Source organism: Vulpes vulpes, chromosome 13 (assembly GCF_048418805.1).
Source record: "Vulpes vulpes isolate BD-2025 chromosome 13, VulVul3, whole genome shotgun sequence".
Classification (NCBI taxonomy): Eukaryota; Metazoa; Chordata; class Mammalia; order Carnivora; family Canidae; genus Vulpes; species Vulpes vulpes.
In genome coordinates, this window is record NC_132792.1 from 159430212 (window position 1) to 159455863 (window position 25652).

The window sequence follows — 25652 nt, forward strand, 5'->3', positions numbered from 1 at the left end:
TTTTGTAGGTTATGGCCATAAATAAGTTTGCCTTTAAGGCTTACAGATTCTTGGAAGGGTACCTGTCACTCACTTTAATTACTGGTTGTCATTTGAATTCCTTAGTCAGGAGTAGGTTATGGAGTTTATTAGGTTTTTTTGTTTTTTTTTTTTTCCTTGTTAACTTTCAATCTGCAGAATGTATACAGGAAGAATTTGGGGGAGATTTACAGAGGGGGTGACAGAAATCTTTAAAGCTTCAACGTGCAGCTTACTTGAATTGATAGTTAAGGGTGGATTTTTGGAAGAGAAGCTAAAATTCTGGTTATTGAAAAGCTTTAAAGAAAAAAGTGATGAGAGCTGACAGTGATATGTCACAGTAAAGACTCGTATCACATATGGGAAATTAGTGATGAGGTGGCACAATTTTGTGCCAAGGAAACAAAACCAGGTCCTTTCCATACAATAAAGGTCTGCTTGGGATCCCTGGGTGGTTCAGTGGTTTAGTGCTGCCTTCGGCCGAGAGTGTGATGCTGGAGACCCGGGATTGAGTCCCGTGTCGGGCTCCCTGCATGGAGCCTGCTTCTCCCTCTGCCTGCGTCTCTGCCCCTCTCTCTCTCTCTCTGTCTCTCTCTCTCTCTCTGGGTCTCTCATGAATAAATAAAATCTTTAAAAAAAAAAAGGTCTGCCTAATATGACATGTTGTCTAAGTCTCTCCAGTTCCTGGTGACCTCTGGTTCTCTAATAAGACTAATGAAATGTTGTTTGAGCAACTTATAAATCATTTCTCTGGTGTGTGACTTAGAGCTAAGGGCAAGTTTGGATACTGCTGTCTAGCAAGCTGAGCCATTTTCAATAATCATTGCCTAATAGGTGAAGCTTCTATAGTAGTCTTCCTCAGCCTTTTCAGTAAGAATCATTGGGGTCAGGCAGCCTGGGTGGGTGGCTCAGGGGTTTAGTGCTGCCTTTAGCCCAGGGTGTGATCCCGGAGACCTGGGATCCTGTCCCATGTCGGGCTCCTTGCATGGAGCCTGCTTCTCCCTCTGCCTGTGTCTCTGCCTCTCTCTCTCTCTGCCTCTCTCTCTCTCTGTGTGTGTGTGTCTCATGAATAAATAAATAAAATCTTTAAAAAAAAAAAAAGAATCATTGGAGTCATTTGTTTATCATACAGATTTTCAGGCCTCTCCTCCTTGAGATTCTGAATTAGGAGGGGATGTGTTGTGGTGGAGAGTGCAGAGCCTGGGAATCTGTTTTGTAATAGAAGTGTCCCAGGTGATTCTACACAGGCAGAATTTGACAAACACTGTCTGTACAGGCATAGTATTTAGGGATTTCTCATATCCCAAGCAGGTCATTATTAAAAAGTAGGGCTAACTGTGGCACACTGAGGGGACTTAGAGCCGGTCTCTACTCCTTCCTCCACTCCAGAAATGCCCAGTTAACCCACAGAGAATCGAATTCTTAAAGGCCCCCTAGGACAATCCAGCTCCATTCAGGAAGTCTTTGGCTCCCAGAGCTGCAGGCCATTATTCAATCAAGAAACAGGAATTGGTTACCTAGTGTCAAGCATTAAGCATTGGATACAGAAATGTATAAGGTAGATAAGGCTCCTGCCCCTCATAATACTCACATTTTAATGGGGCAGGAGGTATTCCTGTCAGACATACAAGTTGAGATACGATGTAGGCAGTTGAACACAGAAATCTGGTGTTTGGGCAGCCCGGGTGGCTCAGCAGTTTAGCGTCTGCCTTCAGCCCAGGGCGTGATCCCAGGGTCCCGGGATCGAGTCCTACATCAGGCTCCCCGCATGGAGCCTGCTTCTCCCTCTGCCTGTGTCTCTGCCTCCCTCTCTCTCTCCCTGTGTCTGTCATGAATAAATAAATAAAATCTTAAAAGAAAAAAGCCGTATCTTTCTAAAAAAAAAAAAAAAGCTGGTGTTCATTCATGGGAGATAGTAGAGCTGTAGATAAAGATATTTGGGGGATCCCTGGGTGGCGCAGCGGTTTAGCGCCTGCCTTTGGCCCGGGGCGCGATCCTGGAGACCCGGGATCGAATCCCACGTCGGGCTCCCGGTGCATGGAGCCTGCTTCTCCCTCTGCCTGTGTCTCTGCCTCTCTCTCTCTCACTGTGTGCCTATCATAAAAAAAAAAAAAAAAAAAAAAGATATTTGGGAGTCAGCGCCTTAGAGATGATACTCAGACATGGATGGTAGAGTGCATGGGATCTCCCAGGAAAAGACCATAAAGAAGACAAAAGAGTCCAGGAACAGGAAAACACCTACAGATAAGTTGGCGGATCTCATATGGGGAAAATGAAGTAGTTCTGAGTTGACTTTCTGTTACACACACACACACACACACACAGGTTCTTATATACCTAGAGGGCAAGTAGAGTCTATTAGTGTCTAAATGAAAGGTAATGAACTAGGTTTCTGATGGGAAGTATGGTTTGAATGGGAGGAACTTAAGAAATATGAAAACTCAACAGGATTTGATATTTTAGGGATCCCTGGGTGGCGCAGCGGTTTGGTGCCTGCCTTTGGCCCAGGGCGTGATCCTGGAGACCCAGGATCGAATCCCATGTCGGGCTCCCGGTGCATGGAGCCTGCTTCTCCCTCTGCCTGTGTCTCTGCCTCTCTCTCTCTCTCTGTAACTATCATAAATAAATAAATTTTTTTAAAAAAAGGATTTGATATTTTACTGGATGTGGAGAGTGAACATAAAGAAGAGTTTAGAGTGGTTGAGAAGATACGTGGATTGGTAGAAACGATATTGGCTTAGAGCCAGGAAGCCTAGGTCCAGAGCTAGTTCCATGTCTTATTAGCTGTATGATCTTGGAAGAGTAATTTAACCTCTCTGAATTCTGAAAGTGCTTTAATTGACTGTAAAAATGAGGTGTTATCTGCATATCCCTATCTTGTAGGCTTGGTGTTAGGACAGGAATAATCATGTATTTCACTTTAAGTAGTGCCTAGCTTTAGCAAGTTTTTAATAAGCGAAAGCTGCTAGTAATAGCACTCATCAGTCGTTTCCCCCCAATATCTTTGAGTGTTCACACATGTTATTCCCATTTTCCAGGATGCTCTTCCTCCTACTTTACTGCCTCTTCCTCTCCCCACTCCCTTTTTTTTTTTTTTTTAATACTCATTCATGATTTAGGTTAGGCTCCTCCTCAGAGTAGACTAGGTTCTCCTCAGTATCTTGAATTAACCTTCAGTACGCAGAGATGATTATCACTATGTGGTATCCACCCATGAAACTAAAATCCTTAAAAGCAAGGTGTGTTTCTTAGTATTTTAGCTCCCCACGATCTAGTAGAATATTTATTTCTATGAAGATTTGTAGAACAGTCCACTGATGACACTCACGTTTCCAGTTTTGTTGACTGCATAGATAATATGGAAGAAGAACATGTTTGCAATGAAGATAACATGTTTGCTTTTGGACGTACTGATTTTGAGGTACCTATTGACATGAAATTAACTATCCTGCAGGCAATTAGATACACAGTCCTAAAGTGTGGGGAGGTTTTGGGGCTAGAAATAAAGATTTACAGGACATCAGACTGCTGGTAATAGTTTCGGGCTATGAAATGGATGATATTTTCCAAGAATAACTTGTAGAATAGTTGAGTCTCAACTTTTTTCTTCCCCAGTGTTGTGAGGGCTGCACTCAAGTGAGTACCTGTGGTTCGGTATCACAATGATTCTGAAACAGGGTGGACACAAGGAGCACATTCCCCCGGGGAAGCCTCTCAGAATGTTTGTGGGATGCTGAGGAGGAGCACCGCTGTGAGAAAGGAAGAGTAGACAGTTTAGAACAGAGGCCAGGCCACACCAGTGCTTGAGGGATAAGCCAAGGAGGAGAGGTGCCCATGAAAGAGAATAGGGAGGGGCAGCCCGGTGGCCCAACAGTTTGGCGCCGCCGTCAGCCCGGGGCGTGATCCTGGAGACCCGAGATCGAGTCCTGCATCGGGCTCCCTACGGGGAGCCTGCTTCTCCCTCTGCCTGGGTCTCTGCCTCTCTGTGTGTGTCTCTCATGAATAAATAAATAAAATCTTAAAAAAAAAAAGAAAAGAAAAGAGACTAGGGAGGAAATGGTCAGAGAAAGAGGAAAAGAGCCAGGAAAGAATATGATCTACCAAACAAGGGGGTGAAAAGTTTCGAGGACCCCAGGTGACAGAAACTTCACTTCATATAGCTCAAGCCAAAGGCTTATGTAACTAGGAAATCTCCCCTTGGTCCAGGCTGATGCCAGGCATAGCTAAATGCAAGAGCCTGAAACCTGGTCATCAGAGCTCTGCCTTCTCTGTGTAGACCATAGAGGAAGAATACCTCCCCTGTCCTGGAGTCCATATATCCAGTTGACCCTGCCTGGGTCAGGTAAACTTCCCTGAACTAACTTCTATAGCCAGAGATTAGATGTTAGAGGGGCAGCGAAGCTCAGTGGTTAAGAGCCAGTCCTCTGGAACCAAGTATTTGAGTCCAGATCCCTGCTCTGCTACTTATTGTGCAACCTTGAAGCAAACTACATACTCCTTCCCTGCCTCAGTTTCCTTAACTCTAACATGTGAGAAGTAACAGTGGCTATCACATAGGTCATTTCTTTAAGTGAGATGATACAGATAAAGCTTACCCACGGTGCTAGACATGTAAGTGCTCAATAAATGTTAGCTCTCGTGGTGATGGTAGTGATAACGGCAGTGGTAGTGGTGGTGGAGATACTGAGGAAGCAGCGGCAACAGCTGCCACTCATTGCGGGGGGGTAGGGTCAGGAGAGGGTCAGCTACGTGGATGGCTCCCCACAGGATGAAAGGATCCTGTTACCACAAGAAGAGAAAGGAATGAAGTGCTAGAAAAACAAACTTTAGCTCCCACAGTGCTCTGTAATCACGTCCACGTAGAGTCTGAGAACCCCGAAGTGCGCAGTGGATTTGGCCATAAGATTTTGCTGGCTTGTGAGAGCAGTTTGGTGGACTGGGTGGCGCTGAAACAGGGGTCCCTTCTCTTTGGGACTGTCTGCAGTAATGGTCTTGATGAGTTTCCTGGGAGTTAATAGCATCTGGTTAGTAGCCATTTGCTCTCTGGGCAAAGCTCCAAGATGCTTTGCTGTTAAAAAGAGAAAGAGAGAGAGAAAGCAAGCAAGCGAAGTCTTCATAAAGCCCTGAAGGGTTCAAACACATCTAATTACCGTCTTATTTGGCAGATTGTGGTGACTGCCTGATTCCATGCTTTACTCTGAATTGGCCTTCCTCCTGACAGACCTTATTCCACATTTGGGCTTTCTCTCCTTGTTTAGAACAGATCAACATTCTTGCCTGCTCCTGCAAGCATATTTTGAAGGAATGAAAAGCAAATATTCCTCTACCCTACCCTAGAGGGGCATTTTCCACGTTATGCCAGCAATTACGAAAGGAGTCAGTTATTGGATTAGGTAGTGACTGTCAGCCACCGTCAGCTTGTCATTACTGGTGATGTTATCCAGACCTACCATGTTTCCTCTGACCATCTTTCTGCCTTTTTTTGTGTTTCACTTACTTACTTACAGAGCGCCTTCAGAGGGAAAGCCCAATTCAGGGTTGACAAAGTTCTGCTAAAGCCATCCCAAGATTGTTGTAGCAAGAGAAGTTCAACAGAGTGCAGTTGTGGGAAACGGCCCTTAGAGGTTCTGGACTAATCTAGAATGGCTTCCTGAAAGAAAAATTCTGGAAGAATAACATGGGAACCTTTTCTTGCCAGCATTCCCCCTCCTCGGTTACATCATCATCCCAGAAAAGTAACACAAATAAAACAGATATATAACAGATAAATGTCAGGGAAAACTCAAGAACTGAGAGTTCTAGCTTCCAACTTGACCATTAATAAAAGCACATTGCAGTGTAACGACAAATAGGCTATAAATAAACTGTTCCCAGCTATGTATTTAGGTTAGTTCCTTAAAGAGTTTTCTTCCAGAATTTACTTCCTAAAAGTTTTTTTACTGTGACTTACCACTGAGCCTCAAGGAATAAATTTGATTTAGATAATAATGATTATTAGAAAACTATTTCAAGATGGACAACTGGTTAACATTTATAAGGAGAAGTATATAACCTCTCTAGTATTAAAACTATAAATTAGTATTATAAGTAGGGCTTTTTTTTTTTTCACCAATCAAAATAGGCAAAGATTTTGAAAAGATAATCCCCATTTTAGGCGAGAGTATAGTGAAATGGGCATCCTCATATTTTACCATGGGGAATGCAAGCTCATACTTTTCAGAAAGCAAATTGTCAAACTATGAAAAACCCCAAATTGATACAGAATTTCCACTTATGGGAATCTTTCTCTAAGAAACTGTATAAAAGGGTCAGGGGAGCTTTATGTACAGAGATTTTGAGCCCAGGGTATATTATATATATGTAGCTCTATAAACATTTATTCATTTAATAAATACTTGAGTGCCTATTATGTGGAAAGCTGTTTGCTAGGTACTGTTGAACCAAGCAGATTGAGTCCTTTTAGCTCTTTGTAATAGTGGAAAAATTGGAAACAACCTAAATGTCCAGTGTTCTGGCAGCAGTTAAGTAAACTATGATTCATCCGTGCAATGGAATACTATGAATCATAGTTTGCTTTACTGTTCCTGACTACCAGCCATTTAGGGGTGTTTCTTTGGAACAGAAGAGTATGAGGCAGCCATTTAAGAATGAGTTACAAAGATAGTGCAATAACCTGGATAAATGCTTATGATAAAAGATCACTGACTGAAGTAGATGTGCAATTGTGTGTGGAATAGGAGTGTAACTGTGAAGTGATGGAGGGCACCCAGACCCAGGTAAAAAGACCAGGGGGAAAGTCTCCAGAGTGTTACCAGTGATTGTGTTTCTAAGGTGAGACTAAATATAGCTGGGTTGTTTTTTTCTATTTTTCTTCATTTTCTTTAATGTTCCTCTGTTACTTGTAATTTTTTTTCTTAAATGCTTTGGCCACACAAGCTTCCTGAAAGTGAAGGCTTGCCTAATAGTGAAGACTGCTTGAACCCAGTGGGAATTTGGTCAGAGCACCTTTCCCTCCCCGGTGGTGGTTTGCGTGTTTCTGGTAGAGTGAAGTATTGGATAGTGAAGTCGAGAAATCTGCTGGGCGCCCACCCCACCCCACATACAGCAGGGTAGATGCAGTAGACTGTGCCTCACCTGTAGCATTGTGGATGGTAAGGTACCTTCCAATGAATACTGTTTTTGTTTTGTTTTTGTTTTTAGAAAATATCCTTAGAAAGTTATCTGAAGACTGCTTGGGGGTGGGGCTGGTTATATGCGAATTAACTTCCATCCTTCACCCCTGTGAAGTCAAAGTGCTGAGAAACTCTGAGATTTATTACTGAGTTTTCCTTGCCACCTTAACCTAATTTTATATATATATATATATATAATCCATATATGTATATATAATTTTTTTAAGATCCTATCCATTCATTCATGAAAGACTAGAAAGAAAGAAAAGAAAAGAGAGAAAGAGAAGAAAGAAAGAAAGAAAGAAAGAAAGAAAGAAAGAAAGAAAGAAAGAAGAAAAAGAAAGAGAGAAATAAATAAATAAAGAAAGAAGGGGATCCCTGGGTGGCTCAGCAGTTTGGCGCCTGCCTTTGGCCCAGGGCGCGATCCTGGAGTCCCGGGATCGAGTCCCGCGTCGGGCTCCCGGCATGGAGCCTGCTTCTCCCTCCTCCTGAATCTCTGCCTCTCTTTCTCTCTATGCCTATCATAAATAAATCTGAAGAAAGAAAGAAAGAAAGAAAGAAAGAAAGAAAGAAAGAAAGAAAGAAAGAAAGAAAGAAAGAAAGAAAAGAGAGACAGAAAGGAAGGAAGGAAGAAAGAAAAAGAAAGAAGAAAGAAAGAAAAAAGAAAAAAAAGAGAGAGAGAAAGAAGAAAGAAAGAAAAGAAAGAAAAGAAAAGAAGAAAAGAAAAGAAAAGAAAAGAAAAGAAAAGAAAAGAAAAGAAAAGAAAAGAAAAGAAAAGAAAGGCAGAGACACAGGCAGAGGAAGAAGCAGGCTCCATGCAGGAAGCTCAATGTGGGACTCGATCCCAGGACCCCGGGATTACGCCCTGAGCCAAAGGCAGATGCTCAACGGCTGAGCCATGCAGGTGTCCCAGTTTTTATATTTTTAATCCACTCTTCCTTCTTTTCAGTAGAACTCCAACGTTACTCTTCCCTTCCTCATTCTCTTCCCTACATTTCTAATCACATGAAATTTCTAGTTGTGCAGACTTTACAGTGTACAGAGTCAGACCCTCTTGTCCTGTGACTTTGCAGCATGCTGCTTACCTTTGCCCCTCTCTGCCCTTTGATGTGGTCAGTATGAGATTTATTTTCACTGTCTTCTCAACTATCAGTGACAGACACGTTTGTAGAAAAGACCTGTTTTCCTTCGTGGTGTCTGAGACTGTGTGTAGGGGTTTTGTTTTGGCCTAGGCTGGTTTGCTTTTCTCTATTTAAAACTTAGATTGTAAAAGGAAAAAAAAAAAACTTAGATTGTGTCTGCACCCACACAGAAACATCATCCAGTCACCCATAAGCTGTTCCTTTGCAGAGTAGTGACCAGAAAAAGCCATACTTCTGGTAATTGTTAGTTTCCATTTTTGAAGACTGATTTCAGGAATGCACAGTTTTCTTCCTTTACCTGGCAAGTTATTTACTCAGTGAACTGAAGAATGGAAGACTCAGCATACTTATGAACTACCAAAATGTTGAGATCACAGAAAATTATTTCTGGAAGGTACTTTAGAAGCCATTCCAGGCCAACTCCCTTATTTTACAGATAAACTACCTGGGGCCCCAAAAGGGATCATGGCTTAACCTGTGCTGTACAATAGCTTAGTGGCAGAGAATGAGCTAGAACGGTTGTGAATTCCCCGATCAGCATTCTTTCCATCGGGCTGATGGCTGTCGTCCAGGTGCAGGAGTGCAGGTGGTGCTTATTACAGGACTCTGCTGGCTGCAGTGCTGTGCCTAGGGTTGTGGAAAGCACCCTCCTCTTCTGCTCAGTCTGATTCCATTTATGGAAAACAGTGGTAGAGTTCATACAGAGGTCCTACAATAAAGCGTGCTACCATCCCAAGCTCTTAAAAATCATCTTCCCTCCATTTCTGATTTATCAATCTGTCCATTGTGTATTTCAATTCAAACTACCTCCAAATAATCAGAATATTCCTCCACTAGAGTTAATTTTGATTTTGAACCTTTGGTATATTTGCTAATATTTATAGACTGGTGAGGTTAGGAGAATCAAACAGTTACTACTTCAAAAATAAAAGCTACTCTAGGACCTCCAGGTCAGGATGGCAAAATAAGGACACTGAATCCCGTTCCTTTCATTATAAAATTAAGAATGGGTAAATATTTTTTAAAGATTTTTAAAAGTACACAATCATGCTTAAAAACAAGAAAGAAAGTCTCTTTGGGCCAATAATGGAAAAAAAAAAGCCACTGTGGTGGGGGAGCTATAAATGGATGTAGGCAATTGGGTCAGGGTTTTTTGTAAGGATTCTGCGTACTCAGAGCATAAATCTTGGAACCAGGAACACACTATGCTATCTGCAAATGTGGGCCAGGTTCATTCAGCTCATCCCAGTAGCATCACAGAAATACACGGCTTGCACCTGACAAGAAATCAGAAAGGGCAGTGAGAGGCAGCAGCCCCGGGGACCTATTCAAGACAGAACCCTGAGCTGTCAACCTAAAGTCTGGCTGAAGGCCGGTATCTAAGCTGAGGCAACTCAGAACTACACTACAGACGAAGATACTCCTATTTTAACACTGTCATAGAAATTGAGTCCTCAAAATATTACAAAGAGTTCATAAAATTTAAGACCATCAAAAGCAGTGAGCAGACCCAATAAATGAGAGAATTGATGCCTGAGAGAAAAGATAACAGAATAATGTAAAGAAGGTCTTAAAATAAGTTAAAATTCTCAACAGACAAGAGAAGTTAGATCCCACAAAAAAAAGAATAACAGGTAATGAAACAAGAACAGGAAGATGTGAGAAAGAACCACTTCGAAGTCTTGGAAGTGAAAATGTACTATTGAAATGAAAACAGTATCTAATGTTGAAGTGACAGCGGAGGAGACTGCGTAGCGTACTGCCTCCAGCGTCAGAGAAAAACCAGTGAACTGGAAAATAGGGCAGAGGAAACGTCTCAGTGCAGCATCGAGATGGAGGTAGGAGACTTGGAGAAGTGGGACACAGAACACAGCCTGAGGAGCTTGAGCACACATCAGCCAGGAGGCACAAAGGAGCAGAGAGAGGTAATGAAAAAGAGGGGAGAAGAATGATGGAGATTGAAGTTGGGTATTAATCCATGAGGTCAAGGAGTCCTCCGAATAGAAAGACCTTACCCATAAAGCAGGATAAATAAACCTATAAACTACTAATCACTTATGTAGGAAAACTGTAGATATTAATGATGCAGAGAAAAAAATGTTTTTAAGATTTTGTTTATTTGAGAGAGCAAACACAAGCAGGGGGAGGGGCAGAGGAGAGGGAGAGAGAATCCCAGGCAGGCTCTGTGCTTGGAGCCCGACATGACCCTGAGATCACAACCTGAGCTGAAACCGAGAGTTGGACGCCCAACTGACTGAACCACCCAGGTGCCCTGAGAAAGTTTTAACTGCAAAGAAAAGATACAGATAATAGGGATCCCTGGGTGGCGCAGCGGTTTAGCACCTGCCTTTGGCCCAGGGCGCGATCCTGGAGATCCGGGATCGAATCCCACGTCGGGCTCCCTGCAGGGAGCCTGCTTCTCCCTCTGCCTGTGTCTCTGCCTCTCTCTCTCTCTGTGTGTAACTATCATAAATAAATAAAAATTAAAAACAAAAGATACAGATAATATATCTACAGAATGGTGGTCAAATTGGCATTAGGCTCTAGCAACAGTAGGAAACAGTATCCTCAAAGTGCTGTGGAAAAATAATTATAAACCTACACTTCTATGCAGTGATTTCTATATACAAAAGTGAAATAAAGGCATTTGCAAATACACAGAGACTAACTTCTCAACTTCCAAACTCTTGCTAATGAAAGAACCAAGGATGTTCTTCAGCAAAAAGAAAAGTACATGCAGAAAACAGTGGGATACAAGAAGCAAAAGTATTAAAATATGATGATAAAGCTAATTTTTTTCTTACATGTGTAAAAAAATGACCTAAAATTCTATGAACAACGTGTTAAAGATATATAAAGTATACTAAGGTCTTTATTTTGAGTAGAGAGGATACTGATTAAGTTTATAAACTTCTAAAGAAAAACTATATTTAAATAAGTGTGTAAAATGTAGGAATAACCAGTAAAGTAACTGAAATACAGAAATAGAACGTACAACTCCTAAATCAATAGCAGAAAAATTGCTAATTTTTTTATTAAAGTTTATTTACTTAAGTAGTCTCTTCACCCAATGTGGGGCTCAAACTCATGGCCCTGAGATCAAGAGTCTCATGCTCTTTTGACTGAGCCAGCCAGGCACCCCTGGAAAAATAGGGGTGATTTTTTAAAAATGTATTTACTCCATTCAGTAGAAGGCAGGAAGGGAGATCAAAAGAAGCAAAGGGAAAACATAGTAAATACGAAATATTAAAAAATACATATGTAATCATAATGAATAGAAATTCATCTACAAAGCCAGGGACACACTCAGATTATTCTACTTAACGATGTGCTGTCATCAAACTGGTATTGAAAGGGATAAAGAAATCTGAGGGAAAATATATGCAGATACTCAAAGGGAAAAAACTAATATGGCAACATTAATAACCATCAAAAGATAATTTCAAGCAAAAAGCATCAGATTATAGGAAGGAACAATCTACAAAGAAGATATAAAATACTGGACTATAAACACTGAAAATACAGTTTCAAAATTTATGGAACAAAAGCTGACAGAGTAGCAAGGAAACATTGTATCAACATCCAGAGTTGGAGATTTTAACATAACTCTCTTGGAAACTAATGTCAAACAGACAAAAATACATAAGGACGTAAAGGATTTGAACAACATAATTAACCAGTTTGGTCCAATAGATATAAAGCACACATGGGAATGTGTATACCATGAGGATCACACTAAATTTAAAATCAACATTCACTCATTCACTCATTAAATATTTATAGAATGCCTGATATTTGCCATACATTGTTCTAGGCACCTGGAATACATTAGTCAGCAAGACAAAGATCCTGACCTCATGAAGCTTAGCATCCTAGCGAGGAGGAGGCAGACAGTGAGCAATAAACATAATAAAGTATATAGCACATTAGACACTGCTTGATGCAGTTTCAAATGACGAGTTGGATAAAGAGGATTGGTGGAAAGAGGACAGATTGTAGCATCAGGTAGGTTGCCTAAGTAAACCTTGTTGACAGACTGAGATTTGAACAAAGATTTGAAGACGCTGAGGGAGTTAGCCACGTTATCTGTGGGAAGAGTGTTCTAGGTAGAGGAAGCAGCTAGAGCAAAGGCCGTAGGCTGGGCACGTTCTAGCACATATAAAAAATTATAGAGGAGAATATAGGAAAGAGAATCAGACCATGTCGGTGTAGAGTGTTATAAACTTTTGTCTTTTACTCTGAGTAAAATGAAGAGCCATTGTAGGATTTTGAGTGGAGGAGTGACATGATCTGACTTAAGTTTTAGAAGAGTCCTTCTAGCTGCTGCAGTGAGATTAGGCTTGAGACAAGAGTTGAAGCTGGGGAACTATTTCAGTAATCCAGGCAAGAGGTGATGGGAGCTTGGATAATGTGGCAGCGGTAGAGGTGTTGAGAGGTGATAAGATTCTGGATATGTGGGATGTAAGTTCTGAAAAGAGGAGTCTTGGATGACTCCAGGTCTATTGGCCTGAGCAATTGGAAAGAGAGTTGCTGTCAATTGAGATGGGGAAGTGTGCAGATGTCAAAGGTGGGGAGGAAAATCAAGAATCCAATTTTAGATGTGTTAAGTTTAAGATACCTATTAGATATCCACCTGGAAAAAGGACAGATCTGTTGCATCTTTGGAGCACTTAATATTTAAAGCAATGAGACTATTTAACATGATGGAAAGGCAATATAGAAAGAGGACTAAGAACTAGAACAATAAATATATTTGACTAATTAAAACGGATTAAAGTCCTATTTTAGTATATGTGTTGCCGAAGCGAGCTCTGGATTAAAGTCCTAAATGTGAGATCTGAAACCATAAAAATCCTAGAAGAGAATACAGGCAGTAATTTCTCTGACATCGGCCATAATAACATTTTTTTATGATATATATCCTAAGGCAAGGTAAACAAAAGTAAAAATAATCAGTCAGGATGACATCAAAATAAAAAGCTTTTGCACAGGGACATCTGGGTGGCTCAGCAGTTAAGCATCTGACTTCCGCTCAGGGTGTGATCCTGGAGTCCCAGGATCAAGTCCCACATGGGGCTCCCTGCATGGAGCCTGCTTCTCCTTCTGCCTGTGTGTGTGTCTCTCTCTGTGTCTTTCATGAATAAATAAATAAAATCTTCAAGGAAAAAAAAAAGGAGGCTTTTGCACAGCAAAGGGAAACCAAAACCACTGAGTGGGAGATGTTTGCAAATGATATATCCAGTAAGGGCTTACCCAAAATATGTAAAGAACTTATTCAGCTCAACACACATACACACACATAAAAATCAGATTTAAAAATGATCAGAGGACCCAAATAGACGTTTTTCCAAAGACATACAATGGCCTATAGACACAGGAAAAGCTGTTCAGCATTACTACTCATCAAGGAAGTGCAAATCAAAACCACAATGAGATATCACGTTATACCTGTTCAAATGACTAAAATAAAAAACACAAGAAATAACAAGTGTTGGCAAGGATATAGAGCAAAGGGAACCCCTCAATGCACTGTTGATGAGAATGTCAGTTGGCACACCCACTGTGGAAAACAGTATGGAAGTTCCTCAAAATATTAAAAATAGAAATACCATATGATTAAATAATTCTGCTATTGGAGTATCTACCCAAAGAAAACAAAAATACTAATTGAGAAAGAATTCTGCATCCCTATGTTCATTGCAACATTACTTACAATAGCCAAGGTATGGAAGCAGCCTAAGTGTCCATTGGTAGATGACTGGATAAGGAAGATGGGGAGGGGGGTGTATATACATACGCACATGCACACTCGTACAATGGAGTATTCTGCAGCCGGAAGAAAGGATGAGATTGTGCCATTTGAAACAACATGGATGGACCTAGAGGGTATTATGCTAAGTGAAATAAAACAGACTGAGACAAAAGACAAATACCACATAGTTTCACTCATTAATAGAATCTAAACAAACAAACAAAAAACACCAAATGAAGAAAAAACAAAAAGCAGGATCAGATATATAAATATTAAGAATAAACTGATGGTTGCCAGAGGGGAAAGGGGTAGAAGATACAGGCTCCCAGGTATGGAAGGACTATGTCAGGGGATAAAAGGTACCGCATGAGGATATGGTCAATGACCTTGTACTCGTGATGTATTGGGTTAGGTGGTGGCTCCACTTGTGGTGAACATAACGTAGTGTATAAACTTGTCAGTCACTAGGCTGTGTACCTGAGACTGTTGTAACATTGTGTATCAACTTACTCAAAATATTTAACATTTAACAAAGACATTTGACTAGTTATACCTAGTAGTATAAGTTTCTCTGGTGGGAACATCAGACTTTGTGATCCTTCTGAGCAGTTAAAAATAGATTTGCTTTCAGGGCGCCTGGACAGTGCAGTCAGTTGGATGTCTAACTCTTGGTTTTGGCTCAGGTCATAGTCTCAGGGTGGTGAGATCGAGCCCCAAGTCAGGCCCCATGCTCTGTGCAGACTCTGCTTGAGATTCTCTGCCCTGCCCCAGTAGTGTGCACATGCATGCTCTCTCAAATGAAAAAAATATATATTAAAAAAAAACAAAAAAACAAAAAACAGACTCACTTTGCCCTTGGAATTTGGATTCCAGTTTTAATGATGGGTTTTGTGTACGGTCACTCAGTCTGTATTATTATTATTTTTTAAGATTTTATTTATTTATTCATGAGAGACACAGAGAGAGAGGCTGAGATACAGGCAGAGGGAGAAGCAGGCTCCATGCAGGAAACCCGACGCGGGACTCGATCCCGGGACCCCGGGGTCACGCCCTGGGCTGAAGGCGGCGCTAAACCGCTGGGCCACCAGGGCTGCCCTCAGTCTGTATTGGAGCAGTAGGGTATATTTGTAAGATAGCTAGGTCGCTGATAGCCTGCGGTATGGAAAAGGTATTTTATTTTTGGTTTGTTTAAATATATGCTAACTAGACATATAGTGACTATGACCATAGAGTGACTATGCATTATTACCACCACCCAGATTGACTAGCCCAGGTAGTACCATTACACGCAGCATCTTGCAAACTGATTAGAACAGTGCCCAGGGCACTCAAATACTAGTTCTCATATGCTCTTTATGCTCAAACAAAACAATACGTGGTTTTCTGTATGCCAGTCAGTCAGTCATCATGGAGCTTAGTTATTTCCAGAATTGCATACTAAGCAACAGGCTCCAGGAATCTAATTAATTCGTTCCCCACATTGGTCCTTTTTTGCACAAACATTGCCATGCCTCATGATCCTCACAAGTGTGTTTCTTAGAGAAATGCGTATGTGGCTCTTACACTGCAACAGCGTTTGCCTCCGCATAATTGTGTTTATGTGGAATTACATTGGCATTACAATGTGGGAATGACAGGGTTGACAGGACCATTAACTTGGTACCCTGGGAATTGCTTCCTCCCTACCCCCATGGCTGACGGAAGGAGCTGTGTTTCTGAATTATATTACGGTGTGGGAGTTTGAAATGAATCTCTTACTAAATAGTACAGTGATTGTTCTTTTCCTGCCATGGGCAAAAATAATCTGGACAAAAGAATAGTACTCTCCCTATGAAATGTTTTATCTTTCAACTTTTTCTCTGTAATGAATGGCTTTTTTTTTTTTTTTTTTAATCTCTTGTATCTCATACAAAGTATAGGAAGAAACTTTAATGTCATCTTCAGAGTCACGGCTATACTTTTCAGCCAGAACCAAAGCTTAAACTTCCTTTGGCAGATCCCTAGTGAAGGGGCAAGCCTATGTCCAGTGGAAATGAGAAGGGCAGAAAAAGGAAAAATTGGGTATTGAGAGGATTCACTTGGCACCAAAGAAGATAACTTGAACATAAGAGAAACGAGAGCAGTGGCATCTTCCATTTTCAACTATTTTGAAATATTTTTAACTGAGAGTATGGACATAGAGCATATATAGGTAGCTCATAGACAACCCATAAAGCATTTGGACAAATATGTCAACAGTATCTGCAAAGCAGGAAGGTGCATACTGGCTCATTGCAGACTAGGGAGGTTCCCTTGTGTGCTTTTCCTGAATCTGAACTATTATAAGAAAATTAAGTCTTGACTTTCTAACTACATTTTTAGTGCTAAGGAGGTGGTATTCTTAGTAAACCTAGATGAATGGAGCCGACCTTATTTCTGGACCAACTATAAATTCACAATTATGAAAACTAGGTGAAGACTTAGAATTTCTATATGAACCATACATAGAATGCTTTTCTTAATAATGGCCTTTTTTCTTAAAACTCTGCAGTTACTAATAATGGGAAATACTGTTCCTTTTCTTACCACCTGTTGGAATATTCAGCCAAATTTATAGGCTTTAGAGAAAATTACCAAAATATTACAAAAAATAATAAATCAGGTTGATGACAGATAAAAAACAAAAATAGAATATCTGAACCTTTGTATTATAATTTATTTTTATAGACTTCTATTACTCTGATGCTTATGATGGTTCTCTGATTTTATACTTTAAAGTTGTAGGTTTCTTTTTTTTTTTTTTTTTTAAGATTTATTTATTTATTCATGAGAGAGAGAGGCAGAGACACAGGCAGAGGGAGAAGCAGGCTCCATGCAGGGAGCCTGATGTGGACTTGATCTCGGATCCCGGGATCATGACCTGAGCCGAAGGCAGACGCCCAGCCGCTGAGCCACCCAGGTGTCCCAAGTTGTAGGTTTCATTGTCAAGAAGCTCATTATTACCAAATACGGAGCCTGAGTTTAAGGAGTGTTACCACGGGACGGTAGTGCATTTTGCCTGACATACAGATTATAAGCACAACATAAATGTCAAACATAACTTTATGCGCTACACAAATTTATTTATTTTAAAGGCTAAAGTATAATTAAGTGTAAAAATGTAGTAGTATTCAACATCTTTTTCCTTGACTTTTTTTTTTTTTTAATTTTATCCATTTATTTGAGAGAGAGCATGAGCAGAGGTGGGGATTGGGGTGCAGAGAGAGAGGGAGAAGCAGACTCCTGCTGAGAAGGGAGCATCATGCAGGCCTTAATCTCTGGACCCCAGGATCATGACCTGAGCTGAAGGCAGATGCTGAACCAACTAGACCACCCAAGCACCTCCCTCCTTAACTTTTTAAAGCAATTTTATCAAGATAAACAACTTCTTAAAACAACTCTTGGGGTGCATAGGTGGCTCAGCCAATTAAGTGGCTGGCTCTTGATTGTGGCTCAGGTCATGATCTCAAGGTTGGGCTCTGCACTGGGAACTGAGCCTGCTTAAGATTCTCTCTCTTTCCCCGCTCACCCCCCACTCCCACCCCTACCAACCCACACTCACACTCACACTCTCAAAAATTAAAAATTAAATAACTCTGCTGAATATTTATAGTTGTAACAAATGTTTTAGATAAATCATACTGTTTTAAGCTATTTATTCAGTGTTTAACCAGCCATATAAACTTAGAGAGCCCTTTGGGGTAATTTTAAGCTAATCAAAAAATATTTAATTTGCCATTAGTGCTTCTGATCAGTTGAAGCATTTTGACTCATCAGGGTACTGTGAGCATTTTGACAGAGTAATTACTTCTTCCTCCTGTGGCTCTTTCAGGAGCAGAGTAGTAGGACGCCTCCAGTGTCCCGACCCTGGCCTACTAAATGCTGATAGCACTCTGCAGTCATTGTGAGAATGCCCCAGAGGGAGTATTGACCCCACGCCCACGCTTACCCTTGAAAAAAGACCTCTACTCAGGTTCTGGGTTGCCCCCTAGTTCTAACTTTACTTACTGCTGTTTCTAGCTGATGTGGCCTGTAAAGAAAGTGTGACTGGAGGAAAAACTGCCTAAGTCACTCACATAAAATACTCTGCCTTTCTAAGCTGTTTAAATTTAATTGCAAAACACTAAACCTATAAACTAATTCTGGGACAGGTGTCTTAAAGGGCCTATAATAGTCCCTTACCCTTAAGTGAGTTCCTGAGATTTAAAGTTCTGTAACACTAGGACATTATTTAAGTCCTATGAGAGCAAGATGGGAAACACTCTGGAGACTAATAAAAATTGGCGAACTCCATGCTAGGCAACTTGAAGGTCTTATCTTCCTTTGCCTCTGTGTTGCTGCCTTGTATCTCAAAATGGCACGGTCTCCTCCCCCGGCCCCCACCTTCAGCACCCACCCGAGTATACACAAGCCTTTTAATGGATGTGTTTTGTTGGTCTGATTTTTAGCTTTTATTGCTTTTTCATAAAGAACACATGTCAAAAGCCCTTTATTAAATGGAAAGAATTGCATGGCTTCCTTCTGCTCTTTGTTTCCTTATATTGGATTGAAGGCTGACTCTTTACTCTGGAATGATTCACTTCAAAGGAGAAGTTGAGGATAATAGAGTGATTTTGTGGTAAAATCCCTAATATGTCTACCTCACTCAGGAGCATCTCTGCAGGAGAAATCATTAAACATGAGTCAACACCATTGATCTTTCCCATCCCGAAAGAAGGGGGAAGATTTTCATATCACATAAATTAAAAATGAAGATTAAGATGGGAAAATGGAAGGACAAAGGAGTTAAGTGACAAAGAACTTCCTGTTCTCTTGAGAACTTCTCATATATCCCCTTTCCCCCAAATAATGCTTGTGGCCCTTCTAGAGGCCCTGTAATAAAAACAACAGTATAAATACATGGAATAGTAAATGCAGCTCTTATTCACTCTGACTTTTCTTCTGACGTGGCTGCATCCTATTGATGATCTCCTTTAAAAATAGCTTATTTATTTAGTATGAAATTAGAAATTACATAAGAACATATGGAAGAGTAGGGCTTGATTGGGTTTCTTTAGGGTTTTTTAATGCTTCTAATTTTTTTTTAAGATTTATTTATTTGAGAGAGAGTGCAAGATTGAGGGAGCGGCAGAGGGAGAAGGAAAGGGAGAGAGAGAGAAGCAGACTCCCTGTCGAGTGCGGAGTCTGATGCGGGGCTTGACCTCACAACCCTGACATCATGACCTGAGCCGAGACCAAGAGTAGGTCGTTCAACCAGCTGAGCCACCCAGGCATCCCTACAATTCTTCTTTTCTTTCTTTTTTTTTTTTAATGAACTATAGCTGGCATACAGTGTTGGGTTAGTTTCAGGTGTACAGCATAGTGATTTGACAGTTCTCTGCATTATGCTGTGCTCGCCGCAGTGAGTACAGTCACCATCTGTCACGGTGCAGTTATTACAGTGTTATTGGCTATACCCCCTATGCTGTGCTTTTCATCTCTGGGACTTGTTTATTTTGTAGCTGGAAGTTTGCACCTCTTAATCCCCTTCACCTGTTTTGCTGACCCACCACCCACCCCTCTTCTGGAAACCACCATTTTGTCCTCTGTATTTATGAATCTGTTTCTGTGTTGTTCATTCGTTTTGTTTTTTAGCTTCTACACATAAGTGAAATCATACAGTATTTGTCTTTCTCTGTCCGTCTTTTCACTTAGCCTAATACCCTCTAGGTCCATCTCTGTTACCATGAATGACAATAGTTCGTTCTTTTTTAAGGCTAATATTTCATTATGTTTACATGTACCACATCTTCTGTATCCACTCATCTACTGATGGACATTTAGGTTGCCTCCATGTCCTGGCCATTGTACAGAATGTTGCAATGAACATAATGATGCATATATCCTTTCAACCTAGTGTTTTCATTTCTTTGGGTAAGTACCCAGCAGTTTTGTTACTAGATCGTATGGTATTTTTCAAGTTTTTGAGGAACCTCTATACTGTTTTCCATAGTGGCTGTACCAATTACATTCCTGCCAGTAGTGCATTAAGATTCCCTTTTCTTCACATTCTCACCAACACTTGTTATTTCTTGTCTTTAAAAAAAAAAAAAGAGTTTATTTATTTGACAGAGAAAGCAAGCACAAGCGGTGAGGGGCAGAGGCAGAGGGAGCAGCAGGCTCCCCACTGAGCAGAGACCCTGCCCTGGGGCAGGGGGTCATGACCTGAGCCAAAGACAGATGCTCAACCACTGAGCCACCCAGAGCCCCTCTTTCTTATAGCCATTCTGACTGATATGAGGTGATATCTTATTGTGGTGCTAATTGTTAATTTTAGCAGTATGAAGCCCTCACTTTGCAATTCTATAAATCTTGAGATTTCTTATAATCTCTTTGAAGACAATAATCATGTCTTAAAGAACTTTGTATCATCCTAATAGTACCTTGCATGAAATAAGTACTTAATAGTGTTAGGTGGATTGATAGAAGTATCAGCTGATTAAAAATAAAAATATTTTCTTTGGCCCTTATATTCATAAATGGGGCTGAAAATGATTGCTCTGTTTCAAAAGTTCCAAAAGGAGAAACAGGGATCTTAAACTATGTGTAATTTTTAATTGTTAATATTTGACTCATTACCTTCTTCCCTAAATTTAAACTAAAATACTGTATATTGTGGCTACTCAGAAGTTTATAAACTACCAAAAAAATTGATTTACAGGAAGCAGCATAAGAATTTTTGAAAGATTAGGTAATGTCTGCCAATTTAACAATGTCCTTTAGGCTTTGAAGACCTTGTGGTTTGGAAGCCATGCTTACCTTCCAAGAGGAACTTTCCTACCCTTTTGCTATAGCTGATGAAATGGGTGATGGGAAAGGATTCCTTTGGCACTATGCCAAAAATAGAATTTTAGAGATTACAGTTCTAAATGATTTAGTGTGGGTTTGCGGCCCCATCAGAAAAGTCTAGGTCTGAAGTTTCTGGCTACAGTCATACAACATTTATTTATTGACTTAAACATCTCATAGTTTAGGCTCAATTCTGACATTCACAAGTGCTAATAGAGAGGGTCTTTTCCTATCCCCTTAGCCAGAAGCACTTCAGAACTTAATTCTGTTGTTCTATTTCCTTTTTTGCCACAAAGGAACTTGAAAGTTATAGATAGGGACCATTTGAGATTGTGAAACCACTCTGAGATCATTTTAATTTTAAAAGTAACTAATTCCAAGAGATTAGATTTTGTATGACTTTATAGAATGATAAAGCCTCTGTGGGTTTTACAATCTAATAGAATTATGAGGTTTACTTTTAGCAGTTGTTCATAATTAATACACCATTTTGCAGGTATATCCACCCCCTTCCTATGTACAAACACTTGTATTTATATACTCTGCCCTCAGGAATTTAAAAAAAAAATGGGTTTGGCTCTGAACCAAAGAGCAGATTATGTTCTTTCTAGCTAGCTATTGTTTCACCTGTCTGTCCTTAAATACTCTTAATCTTTGCCCTATTTCAAATATTTACAAGATGAACTTTTTAAAAAAATATTTTTTAATCTATCCTGGATAAATATCAGGACCCCTTCTATAGGCTACTAGTCTCTGTTGAATAGCAAATATAGCAAGCAGAGTATCTAAAATGTTTTTTTCTGTAAACTTAATAATAATACCATGTTTGATACCCAAAATTCAAATATAAGTTCCAACTATAGTCTCCCTCTTAATGTGGCAGTGAACACTATTGGTCTTGAATTATCAGTTTACTGGAGAAAGTGGGGCACTATGTTCTTTAACTAGGAAAATAAAAAGAGTTGGAATTCCAAACATACCTTTTTGAGATGATAGTCGGGTATACTGGTTCCTCTAGTCAAAGCCCTTCAGTGACATTCAAGGAGTCTCCATTCATCCCTTAGATACACAAAGGATTTTCAGGGTGCATTGGGGTAGCCTGAGTGTTCATATGGTGAAATTCTGATAGTCTGGACCTAGAGATAATTCTGGGAGTTGTATCAGCCATAATAAAATCCTTCTCTCTGGTGTTTGTCCACCAAATCCCACCAAAAAAGAAAAGTTTGCTTAAGAGGTAGTGACTTTTTGTAGCCTTATCAGATTTTACTGATCAAACAGTATAATATTGGGTCAGATTTAGTTCGAAGCACATGTTTTTTGCCAGTTTGATAACTCAGGGATGAGAGAACTATCCTCCTATCATGTCAGAGTAGAAACTACTCTTTCTCTTCTCACCAGTGAAGGACTTATACAGGCTCTTTCTCCCTGGCTTTCAAACTTTTTTGACTGTGACCCGCATAAGCAATGCTTTTTACACTATGACCCAGGGTACATATAGATATATTCTGTCTAACAGAAACAGCAGTTCCATGAAAACACACCCTTACTCTGTGTCTAATGTACTCTGATTTTGCTATTCTATTTTACTTTTTATTGATGTGGTTGTGAACCACCAAACTGATTCATGACCATCTAAGGAATCTTAGTTCATTGTGACTTTAGCCCAAGTGACTACTTACTGCCATTAACAACCCCAATTCTTTGGTGAACAAAGAATCGTAATTAAATCTGTAATGAGAGACTGTCTTTCAAAGGTTCTCTGGAGTAACCTCTGAAGTTACCTAATTTGCCTGCATTTCCCACCTTCATAATATAAAAGAACTGGGTAGCTTTCTAACTTTTTATTTTTAAACAATTCAAATTTACAGAAATATTTTGAGAATAAGTATAGGAGTGCTTGGCTGGCTCAGTTTGTTAAGCATCTGACTTCAGCTCAGGTCATGATCTTGGGGTCCTGGGATGGAGCCCTGTGTGGGGCTCCCCGCTCAGTGAGGAGTCTGCTTGTCCCTCTTTCCTTCCCCCCACTCGTGCTTTCTTTCCCCACCCTTTCTCTTTCTCTCTCCTTCCCTCCCTCTCAAATAAATAAAATCTTAAAAGAAAAAAAAAAAAGAATGGTACAAAGACCCCTTGTATAACCTTCACCAAGAGACCATATTCAAATTTCACCAGTTGTCCCAGTAATGTTCTTCGTAGCAGAGGGCTCCAATACAGGATCACACATTAGACCTGATTCTCGGGCAGCCCCAGTGGCTCAGCGGTTTAGCACCTGCCTTCAGCCCAGGGTGTGATCCTGGAGTCCGGGGATCAAGTCCCACATCAGGCTCCCTGCATGGGGCCTGCTTCTCCATCTCTCAAGAATAAATAAATAAAATCTTAAAAAAAAAAAAAAAAAAAAAAAAAAAGACCTGATTCTCATATCTCCCTAGTTGGTCTTTCCTTGCCTTTCATGACCTTGGTATTTTTTAAGATGACAGGCCTATCATGTATGTCCCTCAGCTTGGGCCCAGTGTTTCCTCATAAATAGACCCATTTTATGCATTTTTAATACAATGTCACAGAAGCAATCCTTTGCTGTTCTCATTTTGTCCTAACAATTTGTCCCTACTGGTAGTGTTGAGCTTTGGTCACTTGATTAAGATAGTGTGTGCTAGGTTTCTCCATAGTAAAGCCCACTTTTCTCCCCTCATGATTAATAAATATTTTATGAGTCAATACTTTGAGATTATGTAAAATCCAGTTCCTCATCCTATTTTTATCTATTAGTTTTGGAATCCACTAATGTTCCTTTCTTGGATTGATTTTACATTGATGTTTGCCAAATGGTGATATTTCTAATTTCATTACTCCTTCTACATTTATCAGTAGGCATTCGGTTGTAAGGAAGAACTTTGTCTCATTTCTTTTTTCATTCATTTATTTGTATTAGTGTGTGCTCGTAGGTTCTATGTTGTTCAATGGGTTATGACTTTTCACTATCATTATTTATTTTGATGCTCAGAGTGTTTCAGGTTTGGCTTTTTTAAGCAAGTCTCCATGTCCTTTTGCCATGTTTCCATTATTAAAGTGCTTCCTTACTTTCTGACACGAGAGACCCAGGCCCATTTTCTTATCCCTGCCCCAACTCTGGAATTAGTCATTTCTCCAGGGAATCCTGTTCCTTTTAACAGAGAGTGGAGTGTAGAAACTGTGATTTGAGCGCTAGGTGCACGGAATGCTGCTGGAGTGTTGCTCTTCCCATGTTTCTCAGTGCAGAGAGCTAGGAAATACATAGATAGGTGCATTTAGTTAGACACACATGCACACGCATATCGTTACATCTTTAGTTATTTAGGTCTGTATATATAGAAAATATATACCTTCGATACCTTCACTCCTGCACATCACAAGGTTTTATTCTAAGTTTCTCTTTTTTCTTGTTTATACCTACCTTCTCCAGCATTAAGAAACCTAGCTCCCATTGGCCTCAATATGATTATTTATTTGCTCAACCCCCCTGTATAAAGCCAGTCGTCTAAGTAGAGCAGGTTACTGTCTCTCGGTATTGAGAGAATCAGATGAGATAATATACGTTAAGACACTTTAAAAGAGTTTACCACTGCCTGGGAGTAGATATAACAAAGAAGTGAAGAGACAGGAACGATAGTTGGGAGTAATAGGCTTTTACATTTCCTCTTCAGTTGCCAATGAGTAATGAAATCACTGTATAAACTGTACAGAAACAGATCGGGGAACTGACTGATCACATTTCATCTTGCCATGCTTTGAGGAATAGTGTAACCTGGTGACTTGCATTCTGGAGAGTGAAAAAGTATCCCTCCTAATCCCTCCCTAGACAATCTGTGCTTGCTATGCGAATGTTACTATTTAGGTTTACATCAATATTTCTTTTCTAAGTGAAGAGATCTATAGAGGAAAAACTCATTCTTATTAGATGAGATTAACTATATAAGGAGGATCTAAAACACAAGATTCATAGATCTGAATTCCCAAAATAATTGGCCTTTCAGACACAGTCTGGTTCTGGCTTGTGGTGGAATTGAGCAGTCTTCTTCAGTTTTTTAGATTGAGAATGAATTAAGACCTCTTTTATAAACCCTTGTCCACCTGTATTCGTCAGACCAACCCCCAAGAGGCTGATCACTTCCCTTCATTTAATTTTACAAAATTGGTCATAAGAATAAAGAAGATGTCAAGATAATTAGAGGGAAAAAGAGTGGCATGCTGGGAAGAATTGAAGGAAAAAGTATAAATTTCATGTAGGAAAAGGAAGGGCAGGATAAAGTTTCCAAGAGCCCAGAGGGAAGTGAGTTGTTACTTTGGGGCTAAACCTATTGGCTTAGAAAGCATTTGGCCTTAAAATGTTGGATAGGGTAGTGATGACAACAGAGTGCAAAAGATTAAATTTGAGATGTTTCAAGGCCAAATCCAAAAACCTTCAACACCAAGCAAATAAATTCCTTTCTTTTTAACTCTTAATTGTCCCTGTGGGTAACTCAGCCCTGCATTCTCACATTTCCGCTTCTGTCTCTGCTTTTTCTCTTCATTTCTGACTCTTTCCCTCCCCTTACCTATACCCTCTTTCCACCTTGTTCTTCCCTGATTACAGCATTTTAGAAAATGCTGGTAAGCTGTCTACTCAGAGATTCAGCCACTGAAGTCTCTGACGTACAGAGAGCTTCCTTTGCAGTGGGCCGAAGTTTCCATTTGCTGGGCTTCCTTGTG

At 40.1% G+C, this 25652-nt stretch overlaps 1 protein-coding gene across 10 annotated transcripts in view; it reads left to right on the forward strand.

Moving 5' to 3' along the window:
- Positions 1–25652, forward strand: part of PPP1R12B (protein phosphatase 1 regulatory subunit 12B) — a 204882-nt gene that overhangs the window by 136130 nt on the left and 43100 nt on the right. The window lies entirely within an intron of this gene.